We start from the raw sequence: 13,883 nt of genomic DNA on the forward strand, positions 1-13,883 counted from the left end.
TTTTCAATGTTTTATAAAAATTTCCACATAAGTATAGACCATAAAATAATTGATTACTGAGTACTGGATGTTGCTTTCTGATTGTAAATGTACTTTAAAAAAACAAAACAAAACAAAACAAAAACTATCTAGGGTTGCCTGGGCTGCTCAGTTGCTTAAGTGTCCGACTTCAGCTCACATCATGATCTCTCAGTTCGTGGGTTCGAGCCCTGTGCCAGGCTCTGTGCTGACAGCTTAGAGCCTGGAGCCTGCTTCTGATCTGTGTCTCCCTCTCTGTCTGAGCCTCCCCACCCCCATCCCTCTCGCCCTCTCTCTCTCTCTCTCAAAAAAAAAAAAAAAAAAAAAAAAAAAAAAAATTTACAAAGAAAAAAACTATCTATATTTAAGTTATCAAATTTAAGCCTTCTTTTTCACACTATAGGTGACCATACCAGCCATTCTACTTTGTCTTCTCTTCACCAAGTTAATCAGTCCCATTTCTTTCCATCAACTCCCTCATTATGCCCTAGTTTATATCCTGTAAATAGCAGTATTTTTTTTAATGTTTATTTTATTTATTTCTGAGAGAGAGACAGTGCAAGCAGGGGAAGGGCAGAGAGAGAGAGAGGCATAGAATCTGAAGCAGGATCAGCACTGTCAGCACAGAGCCCGACATGGGGCTCAAACCCACAAACTGTGAGATCATGACCTGAGCCAGAGGCGGCCACTTAACCAACTGAGCCACCCAGGTACCCAATAGCAGTAATTTTTCAAAGAGAAAGATCTGAAGCAAATAAGGTAAAAATTAAAACTTGTTAAATCTGCATGGCAACTATATTAGCGTTTGGTACATTATTTTTTGAAATTGCAAGTATTCTTGAAATATTCCATAATTAAAAGTTTTAATTAAGTTTTAATAAACACAGAAGGCTACTAAGAGAGACAATAGTTGTAAAAGCATCAAACTGAATGCCAAATTGTAGGTTCTGAAAATACTATCTAAAAATTCTCAGGTTTATGAAAGATTAAACATGAACACTGAGCATCTGGATTCTTATTTAATATTCCCACCCAAAATGTGCTTCAATGTCATTTAAGGTAATAGTTCATAAGAGGTCTCCAAATATTTGAAGTAAACTTTTTAAAAGTTTAAAGGACACAAGATGAACACAATGTAAAAGATTATACAAGCCCACTGCAGCAGCACACCTTAATTGTAGCAGATCATTTGTAAAGGCAGCTGCAAAAACTTGGGAAACACCAGGCTCATCATGTGAAAAAGTAGAAGTGGTAATCTAATTAAGGAAGACTGAAATCTAATCAATTTTCACAACCATCTGAACAACAACAACAACAAAAAAGGTGTTAACTAAAGTGTTCTTTATCCCACTTTTTATTCAACACTGATAAAAATATATAGCATCTGTTGAAAATACTTTTATCCATTCATTAGTTCAAGAAAAATTTATTCAGTGGACATACGGTGGTAAATTGCTGAAGTGAAATTGTCCCCTCTCTCATTAATACTTTCTTCTCTTTTGGATCATTTCTGAAGCCTAAAAATATGCTATGGGGGCTTCCATATTTAAAACCTAACCGACTCCACAGCCCTCTCCCATTAATACCCTACTTTTTTTTTTTAGCTTATCTGCAATAAAAATGCCACTCCAATCAAACCAACCTCCACTGTTACACCAAAAGAGCTATTAACGTCACAATAACCTCAACACTGTCAAATTCAATGTTACTTCTCAGTCCTTATTTAATCCTTGTCAGTTTTTGACGCAGCCCTTCTAGATACAGTGGCTTCACTTGGTATTTAGGACACCAGTATCTCTTGTTTTTTCTCCAGCAATACTGGCACTTTTTTGTCCTGTTGGTTCCTCCTCATCCTCCTTTAAACACTGCTGTGCCTCAAGATCAGAGAGCTCAGACCCCATTCTCCAGCTACGCTGGAGATCCCATTGAGGGGATCCCATCCAGTCTCAAGACTTTAAGTATCATTTATATCCTAATTCCAAATTCTTATCTCCATTCTCTATATCTCACCTGTACTCCAGATTTGCATACCCACTACCTCTTCCACATCTCCACCTGGATGTCTACTAGGTTAACTCAAACTTAAAAATGTCAAAATTGATCTCCTGCTGCAAATCTCCTCCTGTGGTCACATCACTTGAATAAATCACAACTCCATTCTGCCTGTTGCTCAGGCCAAAAAAACTTGTAGTTATACTTTACTCCATTCATCAGCAAATTCTCCCAACTCTACCTTCAAAATATATTCAGAATCTGACCACTTCTCACCATTACCCTATAAGACTACCTATAGTCTACCCTACAGACTATTACAATTGCCTAGTCTCCCTGTTTTCATCCTTACTCTCTAACAATTTAATTTCCACACATAAACAAGAATCATTCTTCCCCAAAACAGGTAACATTTGTGGCTCCCCTCTGTTCAAAACCCTCCAAAGGTTTCACATATCTCTGCATAAACTTCAAAATGCTTAAAGAACTTGGCTTTCTCCTATGCTTTGATCTCCTATAACCCTCCTCCTTGCTCATGCTGGGGCATCCACACCGGCCTTCCTTCCAGTGATATAAACTGTAACAAGTAGATCCCCCTGCATAAGCACTCCTCTCCCACAGGCCACATAGGTAGCTCCTTCATTTCCTCAGGTCTTTGCTCAAATGTCTCTTTACCAGAGAAGCCTCCTCTGACCACCTTATAGCACCTCTTCCTTGATCCTTCTCTTGCATCCAACTCACTTTACTTCATGGTACCTAACACATAACAATGTTGGCTGTGTTATTTGTTAACTTCACCCAATAGAATATGAGCCCCATGAGGGTGGGAACATTGTTTTGTTCACTGCAGTATCCACACCACCTAAAATAGTGTTTGGGGTACAGCAAGTTCTCAATAACTATTTGTTTAATGGATGAATGAACTGACAGAAAAGATAAAGGGAGGTACAAAGCGACCACAAAAAAAGGGCAGTATTTACAGGTCTGGTATATATCTATGTGTGTATATACACACACACGTATACATACATACATACATATATATATATATTAATGTTTACATCTTTATTTCAAGACCTCAAAAATATTTTTCATATAAATTATTTAATTAATTTTAGTCCTTAAGAAGAGATAAGATAGTTTACAAACTAGTAAGTTTTCTCACAAACAGAAGAAATAAAATCTAACACGATTTATTCAACTCATGATGCCATCCTTCTCAAAGAACTCAAGAACTTATACATGCAGAAATTTAATTCTGAAATTAATATTTGGGTATTTTCTAAATCTCAAGCTAAAAAAGCACAAAACAAAAAGGAATGGTAAAAGTTGACAGTTGCTAGAAAACCTAGGGTAAGAACAGGCTCAGAAGGAAAACCTCAGAAGAATGTACAAACAGCTTTCACTCACCTGATATTTCTTAACTAGAATTTCTATTATATCCAGGTTGGATAGACTATGGTGAGCAAAATCAATCTGGTACCTATCCTTGTGAAGCTCACAGTCTAGTGAAGACAGGCTGATTAAACAAGCTATCTCAATACAAAATAAGACTTCTATTTTAAAAGGGGGCAGTAAAGAGTTTACCAGAACACAGAGCAGGTACATCTAACCTAGCAAGAAAGGAAGCGGGGAAAGAGAAGCAGGTTTCTTATATCGACACTCCAAGGATGAAGAGTCAGCCAGGTAAACAGGGCAACATAGAGAGTAAGAATACTTCACGTTCAAGGAACAAAACGATGACCCAGTGTAGTGGTCAAGGAATAATGTGACAAGAAATGGAGCTGGAGGAAGAGCAATCAGGTCATGAAGGGCCATTTCAGTCATGCTGTTTAGAAATCATTCTGACAGTAAAAGAAATCTCCAAGCGAGTTTTGACTCGAGCTGTGTTTAATAAGAGTTACTACAACTGCAGTAAAGGGAATAGACCACAAAAAGACAAGACCAGAAGCAGAAAGATACCAGGGACTGTGGCAGTAATGCAGAAAAAAGATGAAGGCTTGAAGGGTTCCTAAACTGAAATACTAGTAGTGATTCAGAGAAAAGTGGATAAATCCAAGTGTTTAAGTCAAATCTATTTGGCTTACTCTAATTATCTGTGTTTGTGGTGGGGGAAGAGGGGTGGATGGGAGGGGATGCAAAGTCCAAGACTGACTTCCACAATTATAGATCAGGTTCACAATACAATTAATACTGAACTAGGGAAAAGTTAATAGTAATTATAGTAATATCACAATTTCAATCTCAAACAAGTTGAGTTTGAGATATCTGTATGACATTCAAGTAGAAATGGTCAGTAGGAATTGAATACTCAGGTGAAGAGTTCAGGACTGAGGTCTGCTTTCAGGATATAAAAATGAAAATTATCAGGAATACAATAGGAATAGTTAAAAATCACCTAAGGATCTGTGAAGACTAAGAAGATGGCAGCGGTAGAAGAACAGAAGACTTTAAAGAATAAATGGGTGGAAAAGCTTGACAGAGGAAATTATGACTAGTAGAAGGCCAATAAAGGCCAAGGAAACACCAGAATATAGTGTTTCTGAAACAAAGCAGAGAGTTTTAAGAAAGAGGTATGGTCAACCATATCAAATGCGATCAAGAAACATGGCAAAATGTCCACTGGATTTAGAATTTCAATAATGTTCTTCCAGTGTTCTGTTTCTAATAAATACAAAGAGAAGAGCTCTGAAAAACTGGAGTTAAATCAGTCATTTTGCAAAGCTGTTGGGGAACAGCTATTTTTTCCCCAAACTAACACCAAAATCAGTGACTAGGGATAGCAACTTTTTCACTTTCTAAATCAGTGACAAAGCCTCTGCTTTACTTCAAGTTGACCAGGACAGCACTCACTGGTATTAGTATTTTTCCTCACCTCAAGTCAATTCACTCAACAGTCTCACAAAGCCAGCATCTTGACAGTCATTTCCAAGACTGCAGTAGTGTATGTCTTGCTTTTCCCCAATATCTTGCATGGGTCTTAGCCTATACCAAGGAACTCTGAGAATATATACTCAGAGCATTAATTTGTGACTCTTTCTAGAAGTAATCTTTGGGTTATCCCTTGCGTCCCCATCTCCAGGGTACAGACAGCACTAATATTTTGCAAAGCTTCCTTCACTCTTAAAAGAATGCTTCTTAGCTACACAGAACTGAGTAACTTGGTAGTCACTGAATTAATTTCAAAATAACTAGCAACTGTTTAACAATACTGGGAAACATTAAAACTGCCTCTCTACTCCATAGTCCTGACATTAATTCCCTCCCTTCTTTTGAAGTTCTGCTTTAATAGGACAGAATAGAAAATTAAGAGGCTTTTGAATTCATATGGTTTAATGCAGAAGTTTCCAATATGAACTGGTTGTACTGGAATCACTGGGGAGTTACCTGAAAAGACATTTCTAGACACCATCCCCAGAAATTTTGATTCAGTAATGTTGAGAATCTTTGGTTTAGTTATTAAATAACTATGTGTGAACTTTATCTCCTTCAAATATAAATATTTCTCAGCAATTAGCTTATTAAAACATATTCTGAGAATGTTTACTGTTACCAAAAATTACTTTACTACGTTCTTATGTACCTGTTCTAAATTCCACCCTTATTTTCCACGTCAGCTTCAAACTTTTAATAACAAATGCACTTCCTAACAATTCTCTCTGAAGAGTGAATCACAGAAGTGGAGGTAGACAAGCCCCAAACTCCTAAACCAGAAAGATAAAATAGGACTCTATTTTAATTTACAAAGGTTTCCAAGAGTTAAGTCTGTTCAAGTTATAATGAGGAGAGGCAAAATGACATAGTAGGAGCAAAGTAAAATAAAAATAATGAGAACTGAGTTCAGATGTCAATTTTTGTTTGATGATAAAAAATCAGCTCACTTCTCTGGGTATCAACTTTCTGATTAACGAAATAAAGAGGGGCTTCAAAGTGACTTTTTATGCCCCTTTCAGGTCGAATGACCTGATTAAATTGAAATATTCAAAGATGGATTGAACTGCATTAAATCTGAATAATAGAGTTTCATAAATAAAACAGCCTGTATAACTGATTATCATAACAGCAGAAAAATGAAACTGAACACCCATCAGGCACACTCAAACATGCTCCCTTGCTCATCTATATAAAAAGTGAGGACTTAAATGAGATGGTACATGTTGAATGAATAAACATTTATATAGGAACGTCTACTATGAGCTGGGCATTATACAAGAAATAAGATCTAGAACCTACTTTAAAAAACTTTATAGAAGGAGATAGACACATAACACCTACCTTCTCACAATTACTGACTACGTAAGATACCTTTCCTCCTTGGTAATTATGCATTTTTTCTTTCCATAAATGTTTATATTTGTTAAAATTTCAATTTCAGGTAGATATCTTCTCAAAGTTGAAAACTGTGCCGTATTTATATGAAGACATACATTGCACTGAAAGGGCTTACGCTAACTACCTCCCCAACGAAGGTACTATGGGACAAAAAATTTACTTGTCAATAAGTACCATACATGTTTCTGATGAATATGCTTTGTGTGCAGAATTCTTATGAATTATGAGTCATTAACACATAGGAGATCCAATGTGGCCAATGTAAAAACTGGAAAAATAAAATCTTTCTTTTCAGGTAGAAACTGATTTCCAATTGTGAACTTTGTATTTAAGCCAACTCGGCAAAAAGAAAAAATTACTCTCTTAACTGGCAAAACATTGGTATGTATACTCTCATTTTGATCAAAGAAAAATCAAGTCATGCCGTTCAAGGACAATAATCTGCCCCTCCTTAGATGCCAGTTACATGTAAACATTGACAATAACTTATTCTCATGAAAAGCTTTATTTTGGTCCACTAGAGATCCACGACATGAAAAGGAATCCTAGTTAAGATCCTCTATTAAACTTTCCATAGAAAGTTCCGAATTACAGACACTGTATCTCTCTTGATTTCCTAGGCCTAGCACAGTGCCTGGCACATATGAATGAATGAAATGATAAAAGAAAACTGTTCAGCAGGGATCAAGAAGGCTAAGTCATGAAAAATTCATTCAAATAAAATTATATAGCCTATGCTTAATTGGCATCTCTAAGAGCACTCTTCTTATGTGAGACTATTATTACAGCCGTCATTAAAAATAAAAGATGTATGAACAGAAGTTCAATGCAGAGTAGAATCAATAGCTGAATTCTTAACTTTTCCTAACACTCCAAAAATGAGAAAAAAAAAATATTTCAATCCATGAAACATGAAATCTAGTGATGGAGATACTGGCTATTCAATCTAACCTTACTTGTAAAAAGAAAACATGATCACTAGTTGGAGTGAACACGTGATACCAATCACATCAAACTTTGTTACTGCTAAAATTATGCTTCTTTTAAAAAACCAAATAACAGCAGATTACACGAACACACTCCATTCAATGAATAAGTTAATTTACGATTAAAAAAGACTTATTTATTTATTTTATTTATTTTTTTAATATGAAATTTATTGTCAAATTGGTTTCCATACAACACCCAGTGCTCATCCCAACAGGTGCCCTCAATACCCATCACCCCCTCCCACCCACCGCCCTATCAACCCTCAGATTGTTCTCAGTTTTTAAGAGACTTTTATGGTTTGGCTCCCTCCCTTTTTTTTTTCTTCCCCTCCCCCATGGTCTTAAGTTTAAAAGACTTTTTAATACAACTTACAACTGCCCACGTACTCACAACACGTCCCTTACACGCGCACACACACACATTTACTTATTTCAAAATGAACATTCTAGACTCGTCGACTGCACCCTCAATTCACCATGGTCAACACCCTACCCAGACTATTTACTTTTCAGTGTGAGGGTAAAAAATACAAAGCAGATTTTTCTCTTAAAAAGCTATATGAAGTAAACGAAAAAGTTACCACGGCTTTGTACCGGAGGTGGGGGGGGGGGAACTAAAGGAAACAAATTACGCACAGGAAAGAAAAACCTCCCCATCTGGTCATCACCTAGTGGTCTAACACCTGTACAATATACGGCTAGGATGATTTTTTGATCACCACCCCCACCTAGAAACTCCAAAGTGGACAAGACTGTCGGAAACCAGGGATACGACTTCAGGCCCCGAGGGGGGATGACAGCTCGTGGCTTCCCTCCGAGACCCGAGGGGGCTGTCCCGTAGCGTCGTCCGCCCCCAAGTCCCAGCCTCCCGCCACCTGCCCTCCCCTTCCCACCTCCAGCTCCATCTCCTCACCTTTCGGCCCCAGCTCACGCGCTTCCCATCACTCGGTCAGCTCCTACCTCCGCGCCTACCTCCCTTTCGTTTTCATTTTTACTTCCCACGCCGGGTGGGGAGCGAAGAGAGCTGAAGATTCCGGTGGGCAGCTGCACCGTTTTGCCTTCTTCCGCACCTCAACCTGAGCTCGCCGGGGTCGCTCCCACCAGGAAGAGTACAGCGCCCCGACCACCAGACAGACCTACAAACCCGGCGAGGAGGAAGGGGGCGGAGCAGGCGCGGACCTACACGTCACCCGCCCGGCAGCGGCGCCAACGTCGGCACGTCAGCTCCCTCCTGCCCCACCCCGTCCGCGTGCGCGCCGCCGCCCCGCCTCCTGCCCGCAGAGCTGCGAGAAAGACCCAGCCGGCGCCGAGGGCGCGCCCCCAAACGGGCACGGGCACGGGCGTGGACGCGCGCGTTCCCAGGACTCCCTGGTCAGGTGGGTGTCCTTACAGGGCCGGACCTGCAGCCTCTCGCTCACCATCTCAGAGCCTTTCTTTGCAATTACTTGAGTTCGCTGCGTCTTTTCCCTGGTTCTTCTCCCTAAGATGAAGACAAAGAAGTAATAATTCCTATTAAGATACAGGAGGGAAGAGCAGTATGAGGAACCGGGTAATTGCCATCTTCTTCACCAGCCAGAGCTCCCGGCTACTGGACTCAGGTTCGCTTTCCTTAAACTTTCTTAGTCCTCACCTTAGTTCTCTTAAAAGTTATCTATGCTAGCGGGTCCTTTGGTGGGACAGCCCACACCAAAAACACAATGTCTGAAGATTCCCTGGCTCATTTGCAAAGACAGGAAGATGATATCAAGAAAAATTAACTAACCTCAAGAACTGCCTGGTGTATGTGTATACAGTTCTAGACTAAACATCAGGGATGTGAAGATGGCATGACTTAATGTGCTGTGGCTCCTTAACTTTCCCATCTTGCCGTTCTCATAACGAATGCGTCTTGATGCTTAGTGGAACTGTGTTTTATAGAGAGGCAGTCAACAGTGATCCAGTTAATTCCTCATTGGCCAAGCCATAACCGGAGTTCTACGTTCAGTCTATATTGAGCATGTTAAAAAAAAAAAAAAAGAAAGAAAAGAAAAGAAAGAAAGAAAGAAAAAGCAAAACCTCAGAAAAGTTGGAATTATTTCGGAGGAGAGCTGATGACAAAGAGAACCCCAAAACGTGACAAATAAAAAAGTACTGGTTGAAAAGTACTGGATAAAGACTCATCATGTGACATAATTTGTTTCATGTCTCAAGGAAAGCAGACTTGAGAGAAACATTTCAGATCTTGAAGATCCCCTTCTAGCACTAGTCAAAGAAGTTGTCTGCCTTAGGATGTGTGGATGCATCAACCACCAGATTTGACCTTACTTAGATTCCAAGGCTTATTTCAGAGGCACTAGGTGCAGGGGAGCCATACATCAAGAGCAGAATTAGTTCCTGGTTTTATTAAAGTTATTTTCAATCTTGAGATCGGATCAGCCCTTGGTCCCAGACTTCAAAGAATTTACAGGTTAGTTTATGAGACAAGATAAATGTATTAAAAGATAAATAATGACAGGGAACCACATAATAATCAGCGGTACTAACAATAAGTGCCAGAAATTCACATGATAGATTGTTCTCATCACAGTTCCAGAGACTTAAGGGAGAAGAAGGAAATTGAAAATGGACCCTGCCTAGAACTGCCCTAGAACTAACCAAATGCGGCCCTTTACCCTTTAAACGTGGTGGCATGCAGTAAGTGCAAAACATACACCAGATTTTGAAACTTAATACCAAAAAAAGGTAAAATATCTGAATTCTTATATTGAGTATATAAGATCCATGTCATGGATCTTCTATGTTGAAATATTAGCATTTGGCATATATTGAGTCAATATATTAAAAGTAATTTTAACTTTATTTTTTTATGTGGCTAGTAAGAAGGTTTTTTAAGAGATTTTTTTTTTAGTTTATTTATTTATTTATTTTGAGAAATATGGAGACAGTGCGAGCAGAGAAGGGGCAGAGAGAGAAGGAAAAAGAGAACCCCAGCAGGTTCCGCACTGTCAGCACAGAGCCCGATGCAGGGCTCAAATTCACAAACCATGAGATCATGACCTGAGCCTAAACCAAGAGTTGGATGCTCAAATGACTGAGCCACCCAAGCACCCCTAGAAAGTTTTAAATTACATAGGTGGCTTGCATCATTTTTATTAGACAGCCCTGGCCTAGAGGGTAATACACTTCATTGAACTCTAAGAACCATCTTTATCCTCTGTGTAATCCCTGGAGGGTTTTCCAAAATGTTGGTGGAGGGGCACCTGGGTGACTCAGTTGGTAAGCATCTGACTTTGGCTTAGGTCATGATCTTGAGGTTCATGAGTTCAAGCCCCGCATCAGGCTCTGTGCTTACAGCTCAGAACCTGGATCCTGCTTCAGAGACTGTGTCTGCCCCTCCTCCACTCATGCTGTTTCCCTCTCTCTCTCTCTCTCTCTTTCTCTCTCTCTCTCAAAAATAAACATTAGAAAAATTTTTTTTGAATGTTAGTGGAAAGGCAGTCTGATTGCAGGATTCCCAATGAAGAGAAAGAAGATTGTCCAGGAAGTATGCCATGAGCAAAGACCAGGAAACAAGACTGCAGATTTACTCTATGATAACAAGTAACCTGTTTGTCTATAATAGAAGGTTCTTATTGGAAGGTAGTGACAATAAAGTTAAAATTAGATAACAACTAATCTGTAAGAAGATTCAATTTTTAATTTAAGGAATTGAGTGAGTACTTTAGGCAATCAGGATTTTGGCAGTTAGAGAATGGGAATCTATGATTCTCTTGGCAATATTGAGTAGGATGGGTTGAAATTAGTGGGTGGCTGGACAACCAACTAAAACTCGTACTTTAAAAGATATTCCAAAAACAAGAGGGGATTGATTTAAATAAATTATAGTAGCCCTGCCTCTTATCAAAGGTTTCCCTCTCTGCTGTTTTAGTTACCTGAGGTCAACCACTGCTTGGAAGCAGATGATCCTTCTTCTGAGATATCATCAGACGGTTAATAGTATCCTAATGCTATGTCATAATGCCTGTGTCATTCACTTCACTTCATCTCATCACCTAGGCATTTTATCATCTCACAACAAAAGAAAAAGGGTGAGTACAGTATAATAAGATATTTAGAGAGAGAGAGAGAGAGAGAGAGAGAGAGACTGCATCCACATAATTTCAGTTACAGTACATTGTAATTATTCTATTTTATTAGTCATTGTTAATCTCTTACTGTGCCTAATTATAAACTAAACTTTATCATAAGTATTAATGTATTGAAAAAAAAACAGTGTATACAGGGTTTGATATTATCATTAGTTTCAGGCATCCACTTGGGCAGTCTTGGAAGTATCCCCCACAGGTAAGGGGGGATTACTATATAGCACATCTCTAAAGTAGAATACTTTGTAGGCATTAAAAAAAGTATGAAATGAATCTATATTGCTTGATATGGAAATATATCAAGGAGTACAACTGAGTAATTTGCAAAATAATACATATACAATATGAACCCATATATGTAAAATTATATACATGTGTGTATGTAACTAGATCATTTGAGTAATAGTGCCTTAATTTTCTCAAAATCATCTCAAAAACAGAAAATCTCAAGGTAGAAGTGTTTCCAGCATATTTTCAGTGGCTCAACAAAGTCATCCAAGGGTTGTCTCTTTTCATCAATATGTTCTAGCATCCTTAGCATGCTAGCCTCTCATTCTCAGCCTTATCTCTTCAGGGATTGTCAGAATGGGGTGATATGCTCCAGACTCATTCATTTCTAGCCCTTTAATCTCTTAGTATTTCCTTCAGTATGCATGTCCACTAGGTCTGCTCAGCTCACCAGTGTCCCACAGCCTTGGTTTCTAGGCCTTATGTGTTTCACATATTCTCAGTCCACTGTTCCCCCCTTCTTTTTGCCAACCCCAACTTACAACATCGTGTCTTAAAATTCTATCATTGCTGTACCCCAGTGCAGTTCCTTACCTGTACTTGGCACTTAACCTCTGGGGGATGCTGATTTTTAAAAAAAAAATTTTTGTAATGTCTATTTATTTTTGAAACAATGCGAGAGACAGAGTGCAAGCAGTGGAGGGGCATACAGAGGAAGACACAGAATCCGAAGTAGGCTCCAGGCTCTGAGCTGTCAGCCCAGAACCCGATGCGGGGCTTGAACTCACGAACTGTGAGATCATGACCTGAGCCGAAATTAGATGCTTAACCAACTGAGCCACTCAGGCGCCCCTGGGGGGTGCTGTTTAATGATAGACTCAATTCTAAAATGAACTTCTGTAGTCTTTTTAATAAATGATGATGGTAAGGGAAAAAAATTAGATCACTACCATGGCAGACACTATTAGTTGCCTACCCCATCACCATTTTTCTCCTCTTCTTTAATAAAATGCATTTTTTTAAGTTACCAAACAACTAAAGAAATGTAACTTCTTTCCATTATCCTGGAAGTAATTCTATTTCCCTTTGAATAAGAATTTTGTAGAGATGGTCATGAGACCAAGGGACAGTTGGCTAAGGGGATTCTGCAGTAAGTTTTATCCAAGTGGCAAAATACAGGCTTATAAAATATAGAGAGCTATTCTTGGCTTATTGTTCAAGATGGTGGACTTCGCAAACATTTTGCCTGATGTTCTTTCCTATACACTGCTAAAATAAAAATGTAGAAAGAGAAAAACTGAGGAATAAATAAAAGAGTAAATTTATGTGTGTTTGTATGCATGTACTTATGAGAAGAGAAGGATGATAGATGGAGAAGAGGAGAAAAGTAAATGAAACTTCAACAATTTCCCAGAAAACAAAAGTAATAGTAGAGGTTTGACTAGGAATAACACCCAAAACCATTGCCAAAAAATACAATGAAGGAGCTACAAAAGAGTTGGTTGAGGCATGGCAGAGAGCAGAAACGAGACCAAGAGCTAAAAATGGGGATAATGTTCTAAATGTGGTGCACTTGACTCAGGTACCCCACATATTTCTTTCTTTCATTCATACATAACTGAGAGCAGGCAGAGACACCTGACCAACACAGAAACCAAAAAAGACCCCAAAAGTCTTCTTGAAATGAGTTGTGTAAATAGTACAGAGGAAGTGAAAGCTTTTACGTAGACAGCACAGAATAATACCATTCTTGTTCTGTCATTCGGGGCCAGCATCTAGAGAGCTAGTCACTTGCCTACTCATCCTAAAGTAAAACCTGATATTTAGCATTCCTGGTCCTGTCCTACCCAACCCAGCCACTTATTCACAACTCCTAAACACGAGAGAGAACTAGAAGACATCCTACTTATTAAAAGCAAAGGAAAAACCACATCAATGACCAGTTTATGTATACTTTTAAATATATATTTTAAGTTTTAAATTAAATATTAAGCTGTCAAAACAATTCAGATGTACTACACCTAGGATTGAAAGAAGAAAGGGAGGTAGGAAAGGAGAAAGAAAGGGTGGCCAAAGAGGAAAGAAATAAGGAAAGATACATAAAATCATCTTTTTTTTTTTTTAAGTCATCAACAAGGTTAATTCCTGCTCAAAGTCAAGGAGAATGGAGACTGAGTTAATGTCTTTGGAGATTTACGCA

The 13,883-nt window shown here is 38.7% G+C and overlaps 1 protein-coding gene across 3 annotated transcripts in view; it reads right to left on the reverse strand.

Moving 5' to 3' along the window:
• Positions 1 to 8,381, reverse strand: part of ASCC3 (activating signal cointegrator 1 complex subunit 3) — a 359,136-nt gene extending 350,755 nt beyond the window's left edge. For 2 of the 3 annotated variants that reach the window (XM_058734819.1, XM_058734817.1), the window contains exon 1: positions 8,245 to 8,359. The gene's annotated coding sequence lies outside the window, so the exon portion shown is untranslated. Of the gene's footprint in view, positions 1 to 8,244 lie in introns of all 3 variants that reach the window. The other variant, XM_058734818.1, reaches the window with a different exon arrangement.
• Positions 8,382 to 13,883: the final 5,502 nt, after the last annotated feature.

The sequence above is a fragment of the Neofelis nebulosa genome, chromosome 6 (genome assembly GCF_028018385.1).
Source record: "Neofelis nebulosa isolate mNeoNeb1 chromosome 6, mNeoNeb1.pri, whole genome shotgun sequence".
NCBI lineage: Eukaryota > Metazoa > Chordata > Mammalia > Carnivora > Felidae > Neofelis > Neofelis nebulosa.